The sequence below is a fragment of the Arvicola amphibius genome, chromosome 4, assembly GCF_903992535.2.
Source record: "Arvicola amphibius chromosome 4, mArvAmp1.2, whole genome shotgun sequence".
In the NCBI taxonomy this organism is placed as follows: Eukaryota; Metazoa; Chordata; class Mammalia; order Rodentia; family Cricetidae; genus Arvicola; species Arvicola amphibius.
The window spans coordinates 42,226,703-42,250,376 of NC_052050.1; the positions used below are offsets into that span (position 1 = coordinate 42,226,703).

General features: G+C 50.2%; 1 protein-coding gene across 5 annotated transcripts in view; it reads left to right on the top strand.

The window, feature by feature from the left end:
* The window catches only part of Ksr1 (kinase suppressor of ras 1), a 142,577-nt gene that overhangs the window by 24,572 nt on the left and 94,331 nt on the right, over positions 1 to 23,674 (top strand). Inside the window, exon 1 of one of the 5 annotated variants that reach the window (XM_038328673.1) lies at positions 10,555 to 10,678. The exons of the other annotated variants lie outside the window; for them this stretch is intronic. The gene's annotated coding sequence lies outside the window, so the exon portion shown is untranslated. Of the gene's footprint in view, positions 1 to 10,554; positions 10,679 to 23,674 lie in introns of those variants that run through there. 5 annotated transcript variants of the gene reach the window in all.

Sequence of the window (23,674 nt, forward strand, 5' to 3'; positions counted from 1 at the left end):
ACACAGACCAGCCAGGACACACGCCGTGCTCCAAACGTAGGTCTTTTTACTTGTACAGTGAACTCACAGACTGCTGTCCTGCCACGCAGGGTCCGTAGAATTGTGTGTCTACAGAAACAGGCCTTCAAAGGATGGGCTAATGTAAGGTCTGTTTCTGTCACGCAGCCCTTTGTGGCCTCCTGGCAGGACCTCCAACATCAAGAACTCCCTTAGCATGTAGGGTGCCGGGTGTAGTCTTTTGACTGTGTGTGTTCCTTCTGTAGATGAGGCCAACTTTGCTTCATGGTGAGGAGTTGAGCTTTTGGGGGAGAGGTACTTTGTCTGAGAAGCAGACTGTGAAGGAGGTTCCTGTGGTCTTGGTCTGGTTCACGCCAGCATTCGGGGCCCTGCAATGTGTCACATCCAAGGAGAGTTTTGTCCTTCATACCTTCCAGAGGGTGATGATAATACTTAGCAAACATTTACTGAACATTTGACGGTGTCAGACACTTGGACACATAGGAAAAGAGAAGTACATTACTTCTGGAAGTTGGTCAGTTGGTGCAAGATGCCTGCTCTGGGGGGGGGGAGGGGGAGGTAGAGATGCGCCTGTGAATTCTCTTCTAGGCTGAGACTCTGGTGTCACTGAATGCAGAGTCCCCAGGGCCCCTGGTCTGAGCCCAGCACTCCGGTTGCCACATGGACAGATGTTTGGAGCTCCTGGGAACTGCTGTGCCCCCCACCCTTCAGTTCCTACCTCTGCCTGCTTAGATTGTACCCTTTTGGGGCTCAGATGGATGGACTTTGGCATCTGGGGACGCTAAGTCATGGGCTTCTCTGCCTTGCTTCTGACAGTGGGTTTAGAGGAAGTACTATTCTGCAGAGGGGAACTCCTTCAGACAGGGCAGTGTCTTGTGAAGTATGTGTCGGGAGGCACTTTGGAGCTAGACTGGCCTATTTGCCATTTGCTAGTTCTGAAACCTAGGATGAATTGTTTCACCCCAGAGCTTTGGTTTCTGCCTCTGTAAAATGGGATCATTAAGATGTTCTTCATGGGCTCCTGGGAGGTCCTTATAGTGGCACATGTCTGGCGTAATTATATTTATGGTCTATGTTTTCCAAATGGTAGTCATTCTAATTATCCTTGGAGCTCCTACCGAGTCTTGGCCCTCAGTGGGCTGGAGTTTGTTGAAAAGACTATTTGGTCTTAGGTTTGTTAGCATTTGCTAACTAGGTATTAAGTATTAAGATTTGGACTGGGCTTTTTCTGGCCACCAATAAATGAAGTGGACATGGTGGATTTTTACTGCAGAGGAAAAGCATTATATTTTCTTACTCCCCCTGGCTCTGAGGTTTTATGATCTTCTGCACAGTTCTTCAAGGTTTTTCTTCTATGTAAACACGCTGACAGGAGTGGTATTTAACAGGGGTGGTTTGGCTCTGGTTGGCACCGCAGGCTTGGGTCTAGGATCTGAGGCTGTTTAGTTGCCTGGTTGCTGGCATGAAGGCATCAGGGCAAGTGGCAGGCTCCCTGCTGAGGACACAGGAATGGCCATCCTGGCCGAGTGCCCAGAGTCAGGACTGGAGGCTGCAGCAGACTTTCCCCCTCCCCATCCCATGTCCATGTGCCTACTCCTGGCTTCTCACCTGGGTGCTCCAACCATGACTCTGTCCTGACTTCCCTCAGGGACTTGTGGGCCCCTTCCCTCCTGTGCCTGCAGCCTGGGAAGGGTTTAACCAGGTCAGGTCACGCTGGTAGCAGCACCCTGAGTCTCTGGTGGAGAGAAAGTAGGAAGTAGAGAAAACAGACCTGCACGCTGGAGATGTGGTTTCTCTTTCTGAACCTGTCATTCACATGCAATGTGCCTTGTTGTCTGAGCTGGTCTCACTGTGTAGTTGCTGATGTAGTCCTAGGTGGCCCGAACTCACAGATTCCTTTGCCTCTGCCTCTCAGGTGCTAGGATTAAATTGAAGGTATGTGCCAACACTCCCCTCTCCCTGCTGCCTCCAACACTCCCCTCTCCCCACTGTCTCTCCTCCTCTTCTTCTACAGCAGGTATCCCTAGCTGGCTTGAAGCTCTTTGTTTAGACCAGGCTGGACTTGGACTTGCAGCTGTTCTTGTGCTTCTGAAGGGCAGGGGTTGTGGGCATGCACTGCCACTTCTGTCACCAGGGCATGCTGCCGCCTCTGGACTGTGGCTATCGCTGTAAATGGGGAAACTGATGGTCGAGTACCTTCCTGTTCTGTGATGTTGAAACGCTCTTGGAAAACTGCCAGTTACTGTGTGTTGTTTTGTCATATATATATATATATATATATATATATATATATATATATATCTGTATATATATACAGATATATATATATATATATATCTGTATATATATACAGATATATATATATTTAATGTAGGCAATTTATGCATGTAGTACAAGACACTGAGAAGTTATGGAAGGCTGTAGAGTAAAAGAGGAAACCTCCTTCACGGACACATTTTCTACTGCGGTGTTCCTCCCTCCCCACGGCCACCTGCTTTCCCTTTTCAGAGGCATTTACACTTCAAAATTTTAAATTATTTGTATTCCATTTGTTTATTTATTTAGCGTGTGTTCACATATGTTATGGTATGGTGTGTGTGTGAGAGAGTGTGTATAACGTAAGGGAATAGATTCTCTCCTGTCGATATGTTGGTCCTGGGGATTGATTTGGTGGTAAGCACCTTTACCCTTGAGCTACTCACTGCCCCCACTCTTCTCTGTTTGTTTGTTTGTTTGTTTTTGAGATAGGGTTTCACTGTACAGCCTTGGTTATCCTGGAACTCCCTGTAGAGACCTGGTTGGCCTTGAACGTCTCAAAGATCTGCTGTCTCCTCCCAAGTGCTGGGATAAAAGAAGTGTGCCACCAAGCCCATCATTTCATTACTTTTTAACAATTGCATGCTATTTCCTCTTTGTGCCTGTGTCATTATTAGTATCAGGAATTTTGAGTGTTGAGACAGGGGCTTGCCGTGTATGTAGCCCTGGCTGGCGTGGTACACACCATGTACGAGATATAGTTCTCCTGCTTCAACCTTCCCAATGGGTCCATAGGTGTGCACCACCCCACATAGCTTTTTATTTTTTTTTTTCAAACCAATCTCCCGCTGATGGATGTTTAGGGTGTTTCCAGTCTTTTGCTGTTCCCATCAACACTGCAGTAATTCTCCTTGCTTCCAGGAACTGACATTCATCAAAATGACCTGAAAGATGCTCTATTGCGTCAGTCCCAGATCTGTCAGGCAGCTCCAAAACATGTAGACACTCTAGGCATGGGAGCCCTTGTGGCTTTGTCTGCGTGACGGTATCCCGTTACTCTGCACATCTGTGGGTACTGGGGTATCCCGACAGTGTGTATCTTCCCCAAGGCCCATGGAAGCAGAGGTATCTGTGGGACCCCTGGCCGGACCGGTCACTGTGCTTATTTGTAGGGAGGGTGTCCATGGAGCCCTGCTGCAGACTGCACTCTAAGAAGAGAGTTCCTGTTCTTGCGTTGTGCAATATTCCCGGGGTCCGGGCCTGCCCTTCTGCTTTTCCTTGCCTTTCTGCAGAGGGGCATGAGTGGGAGGGCCGCTGAAGGGTACAGGGCACCTTTGGGGTTTCTCTCTGTAGCCCTGGCTATCTGGAACTCACTCTGTAGACCACAGAGATCCGCTTGCCTCTGCCTTCAAAGTGCTGGGATTAAAGGCGTGCGCCACCACTGCCCTGCATGGCACCTCTGTTTCTGAGGTGAGCATCATGTTCCCTGTGCAATGTCATGTGCCTTTTCCTCTGTGCTTTCTCGTTCGTCTTCCTTCTAGTCTTCCTTCTTCCCTTTCTTCATTGGCTCTGGTAGCCTGGCTATTTCTGCCAATCACCCATCTGCCATTCCTTCCCCTCTGTTCTGTGTATGGGAGATGCCCAATTGTGAAACCATAGCTGCTGAGCTCAGGTGAAGGGTCAGAGAGCCTGAGTGACTCCAAAAGTCACCATGTTTCTCCCTCTGTAAGAGGCTGTTGATAATGTAATACACCAGGCATACAGTGATACTGCCTAAATGCTAGCAATCATTAATGTCTTTTAAATAATTTGGGTGGTGTTCTCTGTAATAGACTGTAACAAACTAGCTCATACATGATGGAAAATAAAGTTTGATTGTGAAATGTAAAAATATTTTGTCCTCATCATTAAAAAATACAAGTGAAGGCTGGTGAGATGGCTCATCCGGTTAAGGCACGTGTTAGCATGCCTGCTCATGCCACTGTGCCTGCCAACCCAAGCTTAGTCCCTGGGACTTACATGATGGAAGTAGAGAATTGACCCCTCCAAGTTCTCTCTCTCTCTCTCTCTCTCTCTCTCTCTCACACACACACACACACATACACACACACACACACACACACACAGAGAGAGAGAGAGAGAGAGAGAGAGAGAGAGAGAGAGAGAGAGAGAGAGAGAGAGAAACATACACGTTTTACAAAACACAGGTATTGACAAAACTCAAAAATTAAAAAGTAAAAACATAGGTAAAAATAGCCATAGAGTTCATTCAGGCTCCACAGTGCTCCTCCTCTTCCAAGTGAGTGCCTAGATGGAAAGCCCACAAGGGAGAGGAGCAGGCCTCACTGGTTGGTAAGGATGGATGGGAGTCTCAGCAAGTGAGCAAGCAAGTGCCTGGGTGTTCTGTCGATTCAGTCACCTTTCCCCAGTGGTCCAGGAAGCAGTGTGTAGCTCTCATGTGCAGTACTAACTTTACACTGTTACTTGACAGTAATGTATAGTTTTAGGATTTCGCAGTCCCCTGCACAGGACCTGGACACCTACAGAAATTATAGCCTTCAAGTATGTAAATCTATGCACGAAGCTCATTGTGTGTAAAGTTAGAGATTGCTATGTGTTCAGTAATAGGGGAAAGACTGAATCAATTTTGAAGTTCTGTGATTAGGCACGCACCATAACGCTGAACTGCACACACCCTAACCTGAGATATACTCTCAGTTTGATCTGTTGTTGTTGTTTTTTTCCTGAGATGATCTTAGGTAGCTCAGGCTGGCTTTCAACTGTGTAGTTGAGGATGACCTTGAACTTTTCTGACCCTGTGTCTCCAACTCCAGAGTGCTGAGAAGACAGCCCTACCCCACTGTGACTGGGTTCTGCGGTGTTTAAGATGGACCTCTGAGCTCTGTGTGTGTGCTGGACAAACCCTCTACCAACTTAGCTACATGCCCAGCCTTTTCTTTGCTTGTTTTTGAAACAAAGTCTCTCCACATAGCCCTGGCTGTCTGGAACTCTCTATGTAGACCAGACTGGCCTCGAACTCATAGAGATCTTCCTACTTCTGCCTCCCAAGTGCTGGCATTGTGGTGTGTGCCACCACACCTGACCTGGCTCACGCTGGCAAAGATTTTCGTTGTAACCAAGGATATTCTTGAACTTTTTATCCTCTTGTGCCCACCTCCAAATACAAGGATGACAAGCATTAGTCCCCATATCTGGTCCCAGCTATTTTTATTTGTTTGTTTGTTTGTTTGTTAGTGGTGCTGAGGGTTGGACTTAGAGCCTCATAAATGCTACACAAGCATTCTACTGTTGAGACAGAGTCTGTCAGGTTGTTCATGCTTTCCAGGTATCTGTAATCCTCCTCTCCTGCAACCCGCCCCCACCCTTTCCAGCACTGGAATCACAGGTGTGTGTCACAATACCTGTTTCTCTCTCTCTCTCTCTCTCTCTCTCTCTCTCTCTCTCTCTCTCTCTCTCCTTTTCTTCTTCCCTCCCTCCTTCCCTCTCTCTTTCCATCTCTCTCTTTCTCCCTCTCTCTTTTAGATTTTGAGACAAGGCGTCACTATGTAGCCCAGCATAGTTGAAAATACAGGCGTCTGTCACTGGTCCAACCCTGTCTCACAAAGCCTCTATGTACGTCCGTGTACACACATGCACAAATCGCTCTCATGTGCTTCACTTTGGTGGGAAGATGAAGTGGAAGCTGATTTTTTTTCCCACCCTGCCCATAGACGGCTGGTGCTTTGGGAAATTTTACTCTCTAGTTGGTGTTTTCCTCCCACTAAAAAAAGAAAGGGAAATACAAGGTTTGGGTGTCACTTTAGTCCCAAGAGGGTGGTGGGCCTGCCGGTACGGTGCAGACCTTTGCTGCAGAGCCATCATCGCTGAGCGTGTTCAGGGAGAGAGTGCAGGCTCTCATGGCCCTGCCTGCTGAACTGAGGCTCCTTGCCCTTGCCCTGCTCTGCCCTGCCCCTGGCAGGCTGCTCTGTGGGCTGCACCCTGCTCACCATCTGTTGAGGAAGCAGTTGCTAAGCTGTTAGCGTGCCTCCCTCCCATGTCTAATTTAGCAGGGCACCCTCCTCTCAATAGGCCTCCGCCAGGGCTGCGGGATCTCCCTTTAATTATTGACTGGGTCAGCCACCTGATGGGACTCCTTTGCCCACAGACAGACGGTGCTGACAAGCAGTTAAATTGCACATGGGAGGAGGGTGTGAGCAACAGCTATGAGTGGGTGGCTTCAAAATAGAAGCGCATGAAGCATCTAGGAAGGTAATTTTAAACGCGGATCTCCTGGAGGCCGTGGTTCTGAGCGAGCCGTGCTGCAGGCAGCAGCCAGCACGGGTCAGGCAGCCTTGCCCTCCCAGAATCCCTGTTCAGCTCACCTTCGCTGCTCCGCAGCGGGCATCTGCCCAGCATCCTACTCCTCTAGGGAAGATTGGGCATCTGATGGCAAAGGTTCCTCCAGAGTCAGGCCTGAGACTGTCCTTGCCATCCTGGACAAGCTACTTCCCTTTCTCTGGGCTCAGTCCTTGACACTTCTAAATCAGGGGAATTTGGGGTCTGTCACAGTCTTAGAACATTTTGAGTAATAGATATGTATACTGTTGCAGCAAGAGAGTCATGAGTCAATAAAGCCCAGAATCCAAGACCGTTAGGCAGCCGTTGCTGTGAATCCTGGCTCCTTTAATCTGCAGTTACATTTAGGCTTGGTGTGTGTAATCAGTAACAGATTCAAGCCATGGTGCCTCATCCACAAGGAAGGGCTAACAGTAAGGATTTGGAAAATATGTTTTAATTCCTGGTAGGCGCTCATTAAGTAGTGTTGGCATTTAGAACTTGGCTTTTGAAACTGCTTTTTGTCTTAGCTGGAGAGTGTATTTCATGGGGGAGGGAAATGGGCACGATCTTGTTTTAAGGATGCCACTTGGAATTCGCCACCCTTGCCCGCATCGTTTCAATTGCAGTTGACAGCCCAACAGTCAACTGTGTGTGGCGTGTATGACAGCCTGATCTCGGAGCCCCAGGAAACACCATGAACTAACAGGCACTGTTGTCTGTCGCACTTTGAAAATGACAAAGTTGAGTCTCGGTGACCTGACCAGTTATGTCTAAGTCCACCCAGTTGTGGTCAGTGTCGAGTGTGGAGTCCAGGCTGTCAACTCTAATTCTCTGTTTTTATGACCTTTTAAAGACAGGTTTTGAGGAAATGGGGGCAGGGAACCAGTTCTGGGGCTATGGCTGGGAATATTTGGTCCCCATAGGAAATCATGACCTTGAATTATTCCGTCCAATAGGTTTTCTCAGCTACCCTGGTGATCATCTCCACGCTGCCTATTCTTGCCTGCCAAACCAGGTGGAGCCCCAAGGCCCACAAGTATCACATAATTCAGCACATTCCCTTCCTTCCCTCTTAAAAAAAAGCTAAACTAAAAGAACTGTCTTCATTTTTATGTTCATAGTTCATAAAACACATGAAAACTGCACTTTGTTTGGTTTTTCAGCCAGGGTCTCACTATGTAGCTCTGGCTGTCCTGGAATTCAGGACATAGATGAGGCTGGCCTTGAACTCACAGAGTGCAATGCTACCACACCTAGCCAAAACTGTGCTTAACGTTTTAAAAATGTGTTTATTTTATGTGTATGAGTGTTTTTTCTGCATGTGTGTTGTGCATGCCTGGTGCCGGTGGAGAGCAGAAGAGGACGTTGGATTCCCGGAGCTGGACTTACAGAAGATTGTGGACCACCATGTTGTTCTGGGTGGGATTCCAGTTGGGTCCTTTACGTGAACAGCCAGTGTTTTGAACCGCTGAGTTATCTCTCCAGCCACCAAACTGTTATTACTGTTTTGGTTTTTTTTTTTTTTTTTTTGAGACAGGGTTTTTCTATGTAGCCCTGGCTATCCTAGAACTCACTCCGTAGACCAGGCTGGCTTTGAACTCACAGAGATCTACCTGCTTCTGCCTCCCAAGTGCTGGCTTTAAAGGTGTACGCCACCACCTGGCCAAAGTGTACTTTTAAATCCCATTTCTCCCCACAAACAATTCTCTTTGCTAGGAAGAGAATAGTTTGCTGCAAACACTCAGGTACAGGACCTTGGTATCCGACGAAATAGGGCAAGTAATACAAAGCTGATAGGGAAGCCCCTCTGGCTTCTCTATCTGGCCAAGTCATGCCAAGGCTGGGTGAGCACCATCGTGGGACAAGTGGGAAGATCTCATCCCTCGGAGGTCTGGACATCATGGACATGTAGTTTTCCACATGAGGCCTCATTTCAGGAACAGATCCCACAGGCTTCATCCCAGGAGAAGGGCCTATCGTTGCATTATGGGAGGGCCTGCCGTATTAGGTATAGACTTATACCAGGGTGAGGAGGATCAGAGAGACTGGAAGGAAGTAGGATCATGGCCCCTGCAGGAGGAGCAAAGGCGGGGCTGAGGGTGTCTTTCCTTGTTGTCGGGCTCTGGGCCTCCTCTCGCATCCATTTCTGAGAGTAATCTTCCATGTGTCCTACCATTGAAGCATGTGACTCTCACAGAGTCATGGGTAAGCTGGGTATTGGAGTAGTCCCAGGAAAACCCTGTAGGCCGTTGTTGCCTGGTTCCATGATCCCCTCTTTCTGTCTCGTTTCTCAGGAGTGACCTTAAATTACCTAAAACCTGGGAAATGCGCTCTTGCTTTGCCCTTTTAACAATGCTGGTTTTCCCTTGCAAGTTGGATTTAAATAACCCTTCCTTCTGTGTTGTCACTTAAAGAGCGACATCATAAAAAGCCCCAGCCCTAAACTCTAATTATGGGGTGTGCTGAGGAGGGAGGGGAGCTTGGGGAGGAAATAATGGGGCCCGCAAGAGTGGGGTCACTGGTGATGCTCTCTAGCAGGGCTGAAGGTTTTGCCTGCTGCTCAGAAATTAAAAAGCAGAACAGCCCCTGCCCCAGCTGTGTGAGGTTCTGCTGTCCCGTTGATTCCCTTTAATTTAAGAGACCCATGGTTGTGTGATTGGCAGGCCTTTCGCTCTGTCTTCTTGTATGTGTCTGGAACCATAGGCATCCTGAGGCCCTTTGCTTGTGTCCCTTCTCCTGGAACAGTTGCCATCCACGCGGACTCTGTGGGTTTGTTCTCTCTCTCTCTCTCTCTCTCTCTCTCTCTCTCTCTCTCTCTCTCTTTCTCTGTGTGAACCTGTATGCCACAGTGGAGGCGTGGAGTTCAGAGGATAGCTTGTGAGGGTTGGCTCTCTCTCACTCTCTCCACAGTGTGGTTTCCCAGGATCGAAGGCTTGGCATCAAGTACCTTTCCCCACTGAGCCTTCTTGCCAGCCCCCACATGGACTTTGATGGCTGCTATGGTTCGGAGCAGGGGCCTGGGCGTGCTGGAGATCTGTGAACAGTTCTCCTCTCCCTAACTCTGTCTGACAGCAAGGGGAAAAGTACAGGAGGGTACGGGGGAGATAGCTCAGTTGGTAAATTGTTTGATGTTTGGGCATGAAAACCCAGGTTCCATCCCCAGGACCCACATAACAAAAAGCTGGGTGTAGCTGGGTAGTGGTGGTGGTGGATGCCTTTAATCCCAGCACTCGGGTAGCAAAAGCAGGTGGATCTCTGTGAGATGGAGGCCAGCCTGGTCTACAGAGTGAGTTCCAAGACAGCCAGGACTACAGAGAGAAACCTTGTCTGGAAAAACCAACCAACCAAACAAACAAACAAAAACAACACAAGGACTTGAACTTGAGGGCGAAGCTGCCCCCCGGTTTTGTGCAGGGTTTGGAAGTAGGGCTGTGTGTCCTGGGGTCCCAGAGGTGTGCAGAGTGTGGCAGTTGAAGCCTGTGGCTTTCTGGATGTGGGAAGGAACAGCAGGTGGCAGTAATTGGGAATCTTGAAGTCTAGCCTTGTCATAAAAAGTGAAAGGGACAATTTACAGAGAGTCACATGCCTGGCCAGTGTCCTTATTCTGGACCGGACTAGAGGGCAGGAGGGCTGAGTCCTGCTGTTTCTGACTCCAGCAGAGGGAATGTTTTCCTGGAGACAGTTGAGGAACTGATATCGGCATTCCAGAGACTTGAACTAACAGGTCTTTTCATTTACATTTAAAAGTCCTATCAAGAGGAAGAGGTTTCTGGCACTTGTGCAGTTTAAAAAAAAAAATCTTGATGGAGCCGATTTCCGTGCCCGGTTGGCAGGCCTGTCTCTGCCCTGATAGCTATGCGTGAGCCATTGGGTGGTGTCACAGGTCCTCCAGGAAACTGATTTTTGGACCCTGGCCTCTGACTCAGTGTGGCCTGCTGGGTGGCTCCCTGTGCCTGGTAGGCGGCTGTGTCCCTGCCCAGCCCATAAGTAGGTGCCCCAAGTGGTCCTGCTCCCGCCCAGCAGCCCCAGTGAGAGACTGCAGGGGTGTCTCGGTGGGCACATCTGGGTAAGTGGAGCAGCTGGGGTGGTGGGTGGGTGGGGCAGACAGGTAGACGTGGGGCGGAGACCCACGTGCTCAGAGTGGGCGTCATTTGTGCACAGACCTGGAGGCTTTTACCTGTTGAGCAGGGAAAGATGTGTGGGACGCTGGGCTGGCTTTTAGAAACCACGTCTTCTGGAAACTTGTGTTTCAGTCACAGAGCGGACATGCGGGATGAGGAGTGGTTTATGCAGTGGTTCTACCGCCTTCTTGTCCCCCTGACCACGCCATGTCTCGTCTGCCAGGATGTATGTCTTTGTGTGACACTCTGCATGTGTTTGGGAATTTCTGTAACTTGAGACCAGTGTGGAGGATAAGGGCAGTGAGTAACCTGGCCCAGGAGCCTGGGGTTATCAGGGTACCTGCTCCCGTGATGCCTTAGGCTCAGTTCCTGGTCTCCCTGTGATACAGTCCCCTCACGAGCCTTCCTTGGTGTAAATGGGCCACCAGAGGGAGGCCTGGTGATCTTTACCAGCATCCCTTTTAGCTTCAGAAATCCCGAAAGCAGTGTTGTCTGCTGAGCTGTCCCCACTCGGTAACTCATGACTGCCAACTGGGTATTTTAGTCTCTGAGTTCAGAGTCACAGGATGAGGCCTTAGGGGGCCCTTTCTTCATGTCACACAGGCCTGGTGGAACTGAGTTCATGTCTGTCCACACTGGGGATTCTTCTGGTGTGGCACTGACTAGGTGCAGGTATCTGCTGCAAGGCTGGGAGTTAAGGGGGAGTTGCTTGTTGGGATTGTGTAAGCGCGGGCGCACATCAGCCACAGAAGCTGTTCCTCAGGAGCCAGCTAGCGTGTATAAGTCTCTAACTGGGACCGGGGCTTGCTGAGTTGGCTAGACTGGCTGGCCAGCAAGCCCCAAGGACTCTCCTGTCTGCCTTTCTAGTGCTGGGGTTTACAAGTGCCACCCGTGCTCCTGGCTTTTTACCTGAGTGCTAGGTTTGGCTTTGGGCCCTACCGCTCGTGTGTAAGGGCTTTGCTGACTGAGCTATTGCTTCAGCCTCTGGAGTTTTTTTCAAAGGCAGGATTGTATTTGCACATTATGGTTAGTGTGCCCTCACTTGGCCCCAGAAGCCAGAGGGACACTTTGAAAAGTGCTTCCTTCTCTGCATCCCATGTGATTGTTCCCAAGCCTTTTTTTTTTTTTTTTTTTTTTTTTTTTTTGTAGTAAGTGCTTCTAGAACCTTCTGAACTCTGCCCTTAGTCCCATTAGTCCAGGCTCTGGTTTATAGGGACCTCAATGGGCCAGTGACCAAACTCCATTTGCATCTTGAGTCCTTTGCAGCCCAGCTCCCAGGATAGGCCTGCCTCTCCTTGAGCAATTGCATTGTGGACTAGGTTTGCCCTGGGTAAGGCCTGGAGTGGGGTGCGGGGTTTCAGGTTTGCCTTGGAGTGGGTCTGCCAGATTTTAAATCTTTGAACTGATCACAGCCAGATTTCCTGGTATTGTCCTGTCTCTTGTCCCCTCTTGTGCTCTTCAGAGTTGAGTGGAAGTGAACCCTGTTTTAGAGAGGGACACCGAGGGGCTATGGTGTACCAGTGATGTGTTGGCACTGACATCCCACTTCATGGAGCCTTTAAAGCAGTGGTTCTCAACCTGTGGGTTGTGACCCCACGGAGGATCGGAATAACCTGCTCACAGGGGTCGCCTAAAACCATCGGAATTCACAGAGATTTGCGCTATGATTCCTAACAGTAGCAAAATTAGAGTTATGAGGTAGCAACGAAAATAGCTTTTCAGTTGGGGTCACTGTAACATGAGGCACTGTATCAGAGGGCCGCAGTGTGAGAGAAGCCACTGCTCTAAAGAGAGCGTGAGCGAGAGGCCGGCCAGCGCTGCTGTGAAAGTCAGCTCCGTCACTTACACCGACAGTTTAGAGAGCCTTTTGTCTTATTTTCTGCACATAAGAGCCTTCCCTAAGCGCTCTGGGACTTTTCATGGTGAGCTATGGGACTTCTCTCTTTCCCCACTGGGGCAGCGGCTGTGAAGCTGCTTCTTAAGATGCTTGGCCCTTCATTCTTCCAGTCACCTCCTGTGGGGTGAGGGCCACGCAGGCTGGCTGTTGGGGTTATTGATGATCCGTCTCCACCGTGCACACCTGCGCAAGGGCTGGCAGCCTCCTGTGGTGATCCCCAGGCTCAGGGGGGGACTGTTAAGGTGTGCTGTCTCCGAGTGTAATAGCCTTTATGCCGAAACTACTACTGTTATTACTCCAAGAGCCCTAAAGGTAAGGTAGGAGGAAGTGGGGGGCATTAGACCCTGCCTTGAGGGTCCAGACTGTGCTTCCTGTACCCCTTACTGTACTGCTCCCCCAGATGTATGTGATTCTGTCCTAACTGTATAGCGTCAGGAAGCTAGAGTACACGGGGTGGAAGATGACCTGAGGGGAAGTCTCCGTTTAACTGTAGAAAACCATTCATGATGGCTGAGAATTTTCAGTAAGGCAACTGTTTTGGGGACAACCACACTCTTGTAAGTGACCCCTCATTGTGCTCCTGGAAGTAAACCCAGTTCACTAAGATGGACTTGGATGGGATTGTTCAAGGATCAGTGTGTTCATGACTCCCTGGAGAAAGCCTCTGCAGAGAAGATAATGAGGTAACAGTGGGATTTGCGCTCTTAACCCCAGACCAGCAATCTGGTGGTACCAGGTGGTTTTAGATGATGCTTGGAATTGACCTTGATTGCCTTAAGTCCTGTTAGGAAGAAGCCACTCCTTCCAGCTGTGTGGTTGTTGCTGCTTCCCTCCTCACCGCCCCCTTTTTCCCTTAGCCTTTCCTCTTCTCCCTACTCCCCTTTTCGCACAGCATTGGGGCTTGAACCTATGGTCTTATGTATACAGACCTTCAATGGCTTCTTCATCTTCTTTTTAAATACTTTAATTCTTGTATATGAGTGTTTTGCCTGCATGTGTACCACATGCGTGCCTGATGCTGGCTGTCATCAGGAGAGGGTGTTGGATGCTCTGCAACCGGAGTTACAGGCAGTTGTGAGCCACCAAGTGGGTGCTGGGAATCAGACCCAGGGCCTCTCGCTATAAGTGCAATAAGTATTCTTAACCACTGAGCCACCTCTCTAGCTCCCTTGAATGGCTTCTCACATAAAGTCTGAGTGTGACATCCATTTTCAGAAACCACAAATGAGGTTTGGAGAAAATAGGACTCAGAATCCTAGCCTTCTGTAGGAAACAGGGCACAAGAGATTTAATAGCATTTTAATTTTGGTTATTATACTTGTTCTCCCTCCCTCCTTCCCTCTCTCCCTCCTTCCCTCCCTCCCTTACTTTCCTCTTTCTTTTCTTCTCTTGTGGCACCAGGGTTCAAACCCAGGGCCTTGGACATGGTAGGCAAGTGTTCTAGAACTGAGCTATACCCCTAGTCCTTGATTTCTTAAGGCAAGGTTTCAACTCAGGCTGTCCTTGAACTCATGATTTTTCTGTGTCAGCCTCCTGAGTGTCAGATTACAGCTGTGTGACCACGCCCAGTTCTTCTTGGTTTTATGGAAATCTCTGTGTGGCATGAGTACTTAAGTCCCTATGGTAAAAGCTATAAAGTCTATTTAAAAAGTGAGTACATCTGGGCCAGCAAGATGGTTTGTTGTGGCCAAGACACTCACTGCCAACCCACATGACCTGAATTCTATCCCCAGGGGCCCATTTGGTAGGAGCCAACTCCACAAAGTTGTTCTTCGGCCCCTCAGCTCAGTATTTTTAAAAATGAGTAAATAGAAGGGAAAAGAAAAGGAAAATAAGTGCTAGTTCTGGTGGTCGGTGTCCAAAGTGATGAGCTACCAGTGTTGGGGCTGCCCACTTAATGACGTGCTTGCCGTGAGGAGGCCAGGAGGACTGGCCAGGAGACATTCCAGTGCTTGCCTGAGAGGGAGAGCCACCTTTCTGGAAAGCTGAGCAGTTAGTACACAAACACGCCAGGCTGCCAGGGTGATGGTGTGCTTCCAGGTGGCATGGGCAGGCGTCTAGAGGTTTCACTGAAAGAATGGGCCGTGTGGGTGTGTGCTTCTTTCAGTTGTAGTCACACTTGTCCCTCCTGACCCGCTGTCCTTACCCACGGCTTGCTTGACTCTTCTATTTAGGGGAACAGCTGGGTGTTCCCAGAGCAAAAGTCCCAGTGGATCTTTTCAGACTGACTGAATTTCCAGATATTCCAGTGGTTCTCCATCTCTGGCCAACGTCAAGGTTACCTAGTAGACCTCGTACATATCAAGAGGCCAGGCCTACCATTGTGCCCTGCTAGCCTCTTGTGTGCCTGCTTTCGAGGTGACCCCTACATGCTTTCCCCACCATAGTGGGGTGGGGTCTTGTGCGTGCTAGCTCGACCACTAAGGTACGTCCGTAGCCCAAGATCTTCCCTTTGGTATCAGTGTGCTGGGATGGGGGTGATGTACCCAAGGCCATCTTGGTGGCAGCTGTGAGGCACTGACAGGACAGTGTAGGGGGGATGCTGTGGAAAGACACAGGTCTCAGCCGCTGTCGTGTTCCAGGTGACTGTGCCTGGCACGACAAAGGACACCGTGAGTGATGCTATCACAGGTCTGCTGTTCATAGCTATCAGAGGCGGGCGAGGGCGGGCACTGCACAGCCGGCCCTTCTTTATTTCGAACTTACTTGGTTACATTAAAATCTATTGTTTGGAAAGAGTATCTTAAGGTTCTAAACACAGCATTGTAACAACTAGAAATCTAGGGAAAGCTCGCTGGGGAAGGGCTCCCCTTTGGAAGAGATATGAGTGGTTAGGGTGCAGAAGTGTGAGGTTTGGGAGAAACGATGACCTCCACCTTCAGGAGTTAGTAAGCCCTCTCGGAAGGAGAACAGAGAGGACTGGGGTCCTGGCTCTGGCTGCTAGGCCTGGCCCCCACTGTTTATACATACAGACCCCAAATTAGCTATAGGCACAGAATCACCAGGCACAGATCAGACATAGGTGGTTCCCGGGATGTGGGATTCCCTCCAAAGGGCCGGCAAGCTACAAGTGAATAATAATGGTTGACTGTTTTTGAGCCCTTCCTCAACGCCAGACCTTGTCCTAAGTTTCTATTGCAAGCTGCAGAATGGATTCAGGCCCAGCCCTGTAGGTCTGTAAGAATACTTACTGATGTTTGTCGAGCCCTTCCCATTGTGCTAAACTCCCATCGTGCATTGTTCATATAATCCTTGTTGAGTCCCACAAGGCAGATTTTAGACTTCTCTTGGTTGCTTTGGAGGCAGGGCACCAACCAAGGCTCTAAATTAAGTCATTGTCCCCATAGGGAGCGGCCCTCATCCAGTGCCTGCTGTGGGAGGCTCTGACGAACACTTGGTATACATTGTCATTGTTGTGGTTGCTGTCTCTCGGGACAGACACCATGATGAAAACCAACTTGGGGAGGAAGGGGTTTATTTCAACTGACAGACTAGGGTCTGTCATTCAGGGGAGCCAGGACAAGAGCTCAAGCAGGAACTTAGAGCTAGAAGCTGATGCAGAGACCATGGAGGATCACTGCTTACTGGCTTTCTTTTCCTGGCTTGCTCAGCCTAACACCCTGCCAGGGATGGTACCATTCATAGTAGACTGGGTCCTCCCACATCAATCAGCATTCAAGAAAATGCCTCACAGACATGCCCGTGGGCCAGTCTGATGAAATTCCTCAACTGAGATTCTCTTCCCTGGGATGTCTAGGGTTTTCAGGTTGATCAAAACTGTGACTGTTAAAATTCCTTTGACGATTTGGGCCAGGTGGGTCACCATCATGTCAGCAACTGAAAAATGTCTCTGAGCGTGGGCCATGTGGGATGTCAGTTTGATGAAACTTGTGTGAATTAGGGTCTTGGTTCCGCATCCGTGTGCAGAACTGGTGTCCTAAGGCAGGGTACAGACTAGGGGATGGCTTTGAAGTTGATTGCTTGGCCAAAGCCACATGGTTAGAACATGGCAGAGATGGAATTTGGAACAAGGTCTGCTGTTTCTGGAGCTGAGCCTAAGAGGTATTATCATATGCTTACCAGAGAGTCTTCTCAGTGAGGAAGGGGGGTGTCCTCTAGTCACATGCAGCCGCACAGACGATTGCTGTAGGATTGTACATGACGGAGCGCCTAGTTGAAAGCCCTTCCCTGCGCAGATGCCCGCTTGTCTTTCCATGCTGCCCACATTGGAGCATTAGCCCATCCTTGGACCTGCATTCTCTGGCTGGCAGAGTCACCACCCAGATGTTGATTCGACTTTAATCATAGGAACACATGGCAACAGTTCCCCACGAGCCTTCCAACTTGGGATTCCCACCCAGCAAAGGATGACCTTGGGCCCAGCTGGTTTCCCCAGAACAGAAATCCCTGTCTGTTCTCACCCTGGACACAGTGCCAGCAGCAGAACTGTGATGCCACCACCCTGTTGTGGAGTCCTCCATAGTGTCCCAGCCCTGTGCCAAGCAATTTACCACATGAGCTGATCCGAACCATTAAGTCATCAGCAAAGACAAATCTGAGTAAGACTCTTGTGGGAGAAGGGTGACATCATCATTTTCTTCGAAAGATTATTGTGCTCACCATCTAAAGCAGAAGCTTTCTCACACCCCCCCACCCAGTGCGCTTTTGGTTGTCATAATTTGGAGGAGGTGGCTGCTGGCTACAAGCCAGAGATGCGGCTTAATACCCTACAGGGTCAGAGCAGATTCCCATCACAAGGAATGATCAGTCAAGCCAGGCGTCTTGGCTCACACCTTTAATCCTAACATTTGGGATGCTGAGGCAGGAGGATTGCTTCATCCTCACTGGAACTGCAAGCTCCCCCGTCTCAACAAAGCAAAAAGCCCCCCCCAATAAGTAACTGTTGTCAGCCTTTTACCTGGTGCTGTGTCATAACCATGTGCCCAGATACTCTGTCCCATCTGCTTCTGGTTCTTTCAAGTGAACAAGCTCATGGTGGGATCATGGTGTTCTGCCTTCTACCTTTGAGGTGTAGACATGTGACTTTCATTAGCCAGTGAGCTGTTAGTAGGAAGTAACATGGTCCTGGGATGGACTCCTAAGAGCTCCTGTAATTTGCCACAGTCCTTCCCTTGTTAGACCCCCATCCGCTGAGTCTGGGAAGGTCTGAGTAGAGCCCCACACCTGCTCACAGTGGGCGCAGGTAAGAATGGCATGTGCACCCCGTTTTATCTCAACCCTAATTTCTGGGGGATGGCTGTTAAACACGGAGCCTACCTGATCCTGACTCGTGTGCACCAAGTGCCACAGGAATATGAAGCTGAGATTTGGGTTGTGAAGCTGGTTGTTGCCAGCCCACAGTATTGACCGATTGCTTCTGTAGTGGAGATGCCATGCCGGTCCCCCAAGGGAAGTTCAGGGATGCCGGGGGGTTGTTTTACAAGGGATGGTTTACTTAGCCACCTCAGCCACTGGTGTCATTTCTCCTGGGATCCAGCAGCTGTGCCTGGTCTACTCCTGCGTGAGCTTGGGCTGCTGTCAGCCATTCACGCGCACAGGTGCTGCACGTGGGTGTTTTAAGGGCAAAGTTTCTCTGCCTTCCCAGGGCCTCTCTCAGCTTGCCAGTCGCCATGGTGGGGTGAGGGAAGTGAGGGAAGTTCTAGTGTGGCTGCCAGAGCATAGAAGCAGCTTGGGTGGCCACCGAGTAGGACAGCCCTGAGCAGGGAGAAAGTAGAGAGCTGCGTGTCGTTTACTTTTCTCCTATTTGTAGCAAGCACCCCCAGTCCCTAGGGACTCCAAGCACTGAAGATAAGGTGTACCCCATCCCTAGGCCTTGAGTCAGGGGCTCTGGCTTCTGTCTCGGCCTGAGCAAGCTTGCCATGCTGAACGGCATGCTATTCATCACCCTGACCCCGACTGAACCAGCACGGTTCTCAGCAGTGCAGAACAAAGTCAGCCTGACTCACGCACCTGTGAGCCTCAGTGTTCCCGTCTATAAAAAGGGCATGATCAGGAAACAGTCTCCACTTGCCTCCTGCTGAAGTCAGCATGCAGGGGTAAGGGCATTGCCCTGTAAACTTGGCGACAGATACCCTGACACGTCAGACGGAAAGAGTGGCATATGCATTCTAGCGACTCAGTTCAGGTCCTGAAAGAACTCTTGCATATAGGGTGACTGGAGCCAGAGCTTGGGGACAGCTTGGGTAGCACCTTCCCGAGGGGACCTGCTGCCTGTGTGCCGTGGGATTGACCTTTTGATCGTGTGGGAGCTGGTAGGGAGGGGTGCCTGCTTGTTCTTCTGTTCACGCTTCTTACGGCAGAGGTTAGTGTGAACTGGCCGTAGGCTCCGTAGTGGCCTGCTCGCCCAGCCTTGTGCTTTTCCCCAGCACCCGCGGGCCTGCCTCTGCCCCTCGCACCATCCCCATGAATCCGGGAGCAACTGGCTCTTCATCCAGGAAGGTGCCAGCGGTCTCTGCCTCAGCGGGTGACTCATTATGGGGTACAGGCCCCAGACACTTGTTATTGCCATGGTCAGACATAGTAAAAGGGCTGGGAGTTTTGGAGCCTCGGTGCCTGAGTTTGAGTTCCAGCCTGCCACTCCCTGACTGGCCGATCTTGAGCAAGTTATTAATGTCTCCTTTGCCTTATCAGTAGAGAGAGTCTGAGACGGGAGCTTGCCTCCGTAGGGGTTGTCCTGTGGCTGATGACTTAGTGTGTTTAGTGCTGAACAGGCACATGGTGACGGTTCACGGTTTTCTGTGTTTCTCCCTTGTGGTGCCAGGAATTGGTGTCGCCAAAGGGTCGGCGGCAGCCGTACCTGCTCCTGCCTCTTTGACATAAATAATGAATGTATTTCTAATTGTACTTCAAACATCTTACCAGCTCCAGATAAGGCTGACGTCCAGATCTCAGGGGTGAACAGGACAGATGCGGGCATAGCTGGTCACCTTGGCACTTTCCCCGTGCTTTCTTTTTCAGACGATAGTAGCCTCTAAACCAGATGCACTGGGCTGGCGAGGTGGTTCAGTGGGTGGGGGCGCTGGCAGCCCTGCCGGATAACTGGATAACTGAGTAGGGAATGGAGAAAGCCGACTTCCACAGGTTGTCCTCTGACCCTCTGACCTCCGCACATATACGGTATGTGAGTATGCACACAGCGCTCATAGACATACACAGAAGCAATAAATAAATAAAATCTGCCTTAAGAGTCATTTCAAAGGATCCATTGTAGGGCTGGGGAGATCCCAGTGGTTGAGAGCGCTTGCTGCTCTTATGGAGGGCTTGGTTCCCAGAGGCCGTATTGTGACTCACAACTGTCACTCCAGTTCCAGAGGATCTGATGTCTTCTTCTGGCCCTCACAGGCACTAGGCATGCATGTAGTCATGCATAGCTACATGAAGGTAAACACTCATGCACATAAAATTAATTTTTAAAGGGTACCTTGCATGGTCGGAGTAGAGTCACTGGCTCATGGCTCCCCACCTAACTGTGTTCCTGTGTTCACGCTTCCTCCCTGACATGGCGTGTGCTGGCCAATACAGAATGTTGAGGCTAAAGAGTAAAAGATATCTTTTAATGTTAAAATCCCTCTCCACCAACAACCGAGGACACCAATATAGTAAGTTTGGGGACTGGAGTGCAGTGAGCTTTGTTTAGCGTGGCCTGTGCCCCTTGCTAGCTGATCTGTCTTGGTCAAATTAGCATCACTTTGAAGAGACGACTCTGCCGCTTCACTTCGTGTAGGAGTAATAACTATTCTAACTCCTGATTGCAGTAGTGAAATTGGTATCCTCGTGGGGGTCGGGGTGGGGGAGACCAGCTCAGAATGGCAGTTTGAGAGGCATTCTTCTTGCTGGCTCTACAGGCTTGCTGGTGTGGTGACCTCCCCGCCTCATCCCCCACACCTGTAGCTGTTGGTAGGGGTTTGTCCCGCCAGAGGCTCAGCCTTCATCTTCCATCCCCACCCTACCAGAAAACCCCAGGCTTCAATTCGTTCTGGTCTGGGTGTTGGTTCAGCTCCCCAGAGACAGTGCTTTGGGCTCTGCAGATGTCATGGAAACCCCCAGCCCTGCCCAAGTCCAGGAAGCAAGAGGGGAAAGCATTCTCACAGCCAGACAAACAGGTATTTCCTGCCAGTGCCCAGCTGTCAGAGAAGTCTGTCCCCGTGGGGATTCAGAGAGGAGCCCCACCCGTGTCAGCCTCCTTCCAAGCACCCAGGATTTAGTGGAGAGCAGTGGCACCATCCAACAGAATCCCTGGTACGTTTTGTGCCCATTCTGCCATCTTCAGGATGGTAGCCATTAGCCCTGGGAAGTTGGGAAGATGAACACGTGTGGCTGGCCTGGCTGGGTGATCTTGTGGATGGCGGATTTAGAAGACCAGGGTGACAAAAGCGTGTAAAGTCACTCACTTTTTGTGTATTGTGTACTGTATGTTGTAGACACTTGATTTCACATGATGTTTTGAGTATGTTTGCCTAAATAAGAATTTCCTTAACATTGATGAGGCTGTAGCTCAGTTGGTAGGGTGCATGTCTCACCTCCTTGAGGCTCTGAGCTACAGTCCCCAAAGACACATACACTGGATGTGGTGGCACACCCCCATAATTCCCAGCACTCCAGAGATGTAGGCAGGAGGATTGGAAGTTCACGGTCATTGTCATCTACACAGGGAGTCTGAGGCCAGTTAGGGCTTCGTGAGCTGCTGTCTCCTAAGTAAATACATAATAAATAATAGCTTTTATCCCAGCTACTGGGGTGGAATAAAGCCCGCAGCTGCTGTTGCCCATGTGTGAGGCAGAGCTGTCTAGACAGTGCAGACTGGCATTCGTTGTCCTGCCCCACAGAGGACAAACTAGAGTTGGGAAGGGATTGTGCCTGGGCCTGCTTCCTGGGTTAAGGAGGAGCAAGGGCCCACTATTGCAGCCATCCCGGTCACGTTCGTAGAATACTGGGAAGTCTCTCCAGGTGGAGTGGCTGGTTTAGAGAGGACTGGGGAGTTACTCAGATTTGAAGCAAATGCACAGAGAAGCTAGGTGCTGGGCATCTGTCCTGAGGTCCCCACGGGTCCCCGGTCCCAGGTAGAGTGAGTGGGAAAAGCCAGTGTCTGCAGCTTCAGGCATTGTTATAAGCCTGTTTCCTGGACCAGTGAAAAGCCCCACCCCCCACTGGTGTCTGTGAAAGAGGCAGGCCCAGTGGGAGCCTGAGTGGTAGTAGAACCCAGGAGTCTGGGAAAGTCATGCTGCTCTAACCTGCAGAGAGCAAGAATATCCACTACTTTCTTGGCAAGGTTATCTATGATACCATGGGCAAATCTTTTATCTCCCCAGCTTCAGTTTTCCTTCTCTATAAAATGGGAATATTAGTGAGGCTCAGACAGACCCTGAAAAGTTGTGCAGATCGTCTAGGAATGTGTAGAAGGTTTGGCCACTGGAAAAGCATGCCTAGCGTGGGCAGTCGCTGCGCTTAGTTCAGTGCACCTTTGTCAGACAGAAGAGAACTGGGAAGAACAGATCCAAACTCTAAGGCTGAAGAGCAAGTGGCCTTAGCTTAAAGTAACTTAAACATGACCTCCCCTGCCTTGGTGTTCTTGTCTGTAAAATGGGCTTGCTGAAATGACTTGAACAAGACACCGTGGTGCCTGGTGGGTCTAGAGCGGCGGTTCAGTCTCCACCTTCTTTTCCCAAGGGATTTGATTGGGTGGTGTGGGGTCTGCCCAGCATCCTCTGCAAGCATAGATGCTGCTCCTGACTTCCCTCTGGATGGCCGCCATGATCCAGTCCTGCAGGCACTGTCTCAGTCTCTATAAAATGGTCTTGCACAGCTCACGAGTGACTGTTTTCACATCCCTCGATGCTCACAGCCAAGAGCAGGTAGCATGACCATTGTTCCTGTCATAGAAGGGCATCCCAGAAGGTGGATATGAGCAAGCAACTCTTGAACAAACCTTGTAGGAAGTGTTAAGAAAAAGCACTTTGGAGTGAGATGATGCCGTGGGCAAAGGTGCTTGCCGCCAAGTCTGGTGACCCAAGTTCAGTACCTGAGACCCAGTGCTAAGAGGAAAGAACCGACACCTACAAGTTACTCTCTGACCCCCACACATGCGGCATGCCCGCATTAATTAGACGAGTGGATTTTAAGTGGAAGAAAAAGCCCTTACTGTCAGTTTCCTTCTCTTATTGCTTTTGCTCGAAGCAAAAAGATGGGCGGAGTCTTCAGGTTGGGATTTCCCTGTGCTTCGCTCCTGCGGAAGCGTCACACAGTGCACGTGGGACAGCTGCCGCCACCAAGTCACTGTGAACCACAGATAGGGGGCCAGCTTTCCCAGCCTGAGGCACAGGTGAGCCTGGGGAGAGAAGGCTTACCTGCCCCAACGCCGTGCCAGGAAGTAGAGGGTGCAGCTGGGCACCACTGCTGCTGAGCACTGCTGGGCAGGAGCCCAGTGTTCTCCATGGTCTCTTAGGACCCGCAACTGAGAAAAACAGGGTGATACTCAGCCCTCTGGAAACCCAGAGGCCAGGCTTCCTGCAGGACCTGAGGTAGGTGGGTGGGGGCTTCGGGTTGCCGGAACACGGCTGTGGCTTGTGGTTCTATCAACAAAGAAGCAGTGAGTTCAAGGCAGCTTGGTGAGTCGTAGCTCGAGGAAAGGGGGTTCTGATGGTGTCTTAACAGTGCCATCGAAAACCAATGGAAGAGGCCACCTAACATCCCCATTCCCTGGCAAAAGCCATAGCTGTGCAACATCTAGGTTTGTTAGCCCGATGCCACAAAACCTGGCAGTTTGGTGTCAGGTGATGACGTTCCTCCAGGAAACCAAGGCTTCAGTGAGAATCTGCTTCTGGGAGAAAATGTGCCCGTGTAGGCGGGCCTTATAGGAGAGCAGAAGCCCCTGCAAAATATTGAAGAGGCTCTGTACAGTTGACATGGCCTTGTGGCATTAACTGGAGCAAGCAGACCATGCTCTCACCCTGTCTTCTCTCTGCGGTTCCGACCACTGCCTTTGTTGCGCTGACCCTGCATGCCTGTCCATCTTCATTATACCAGG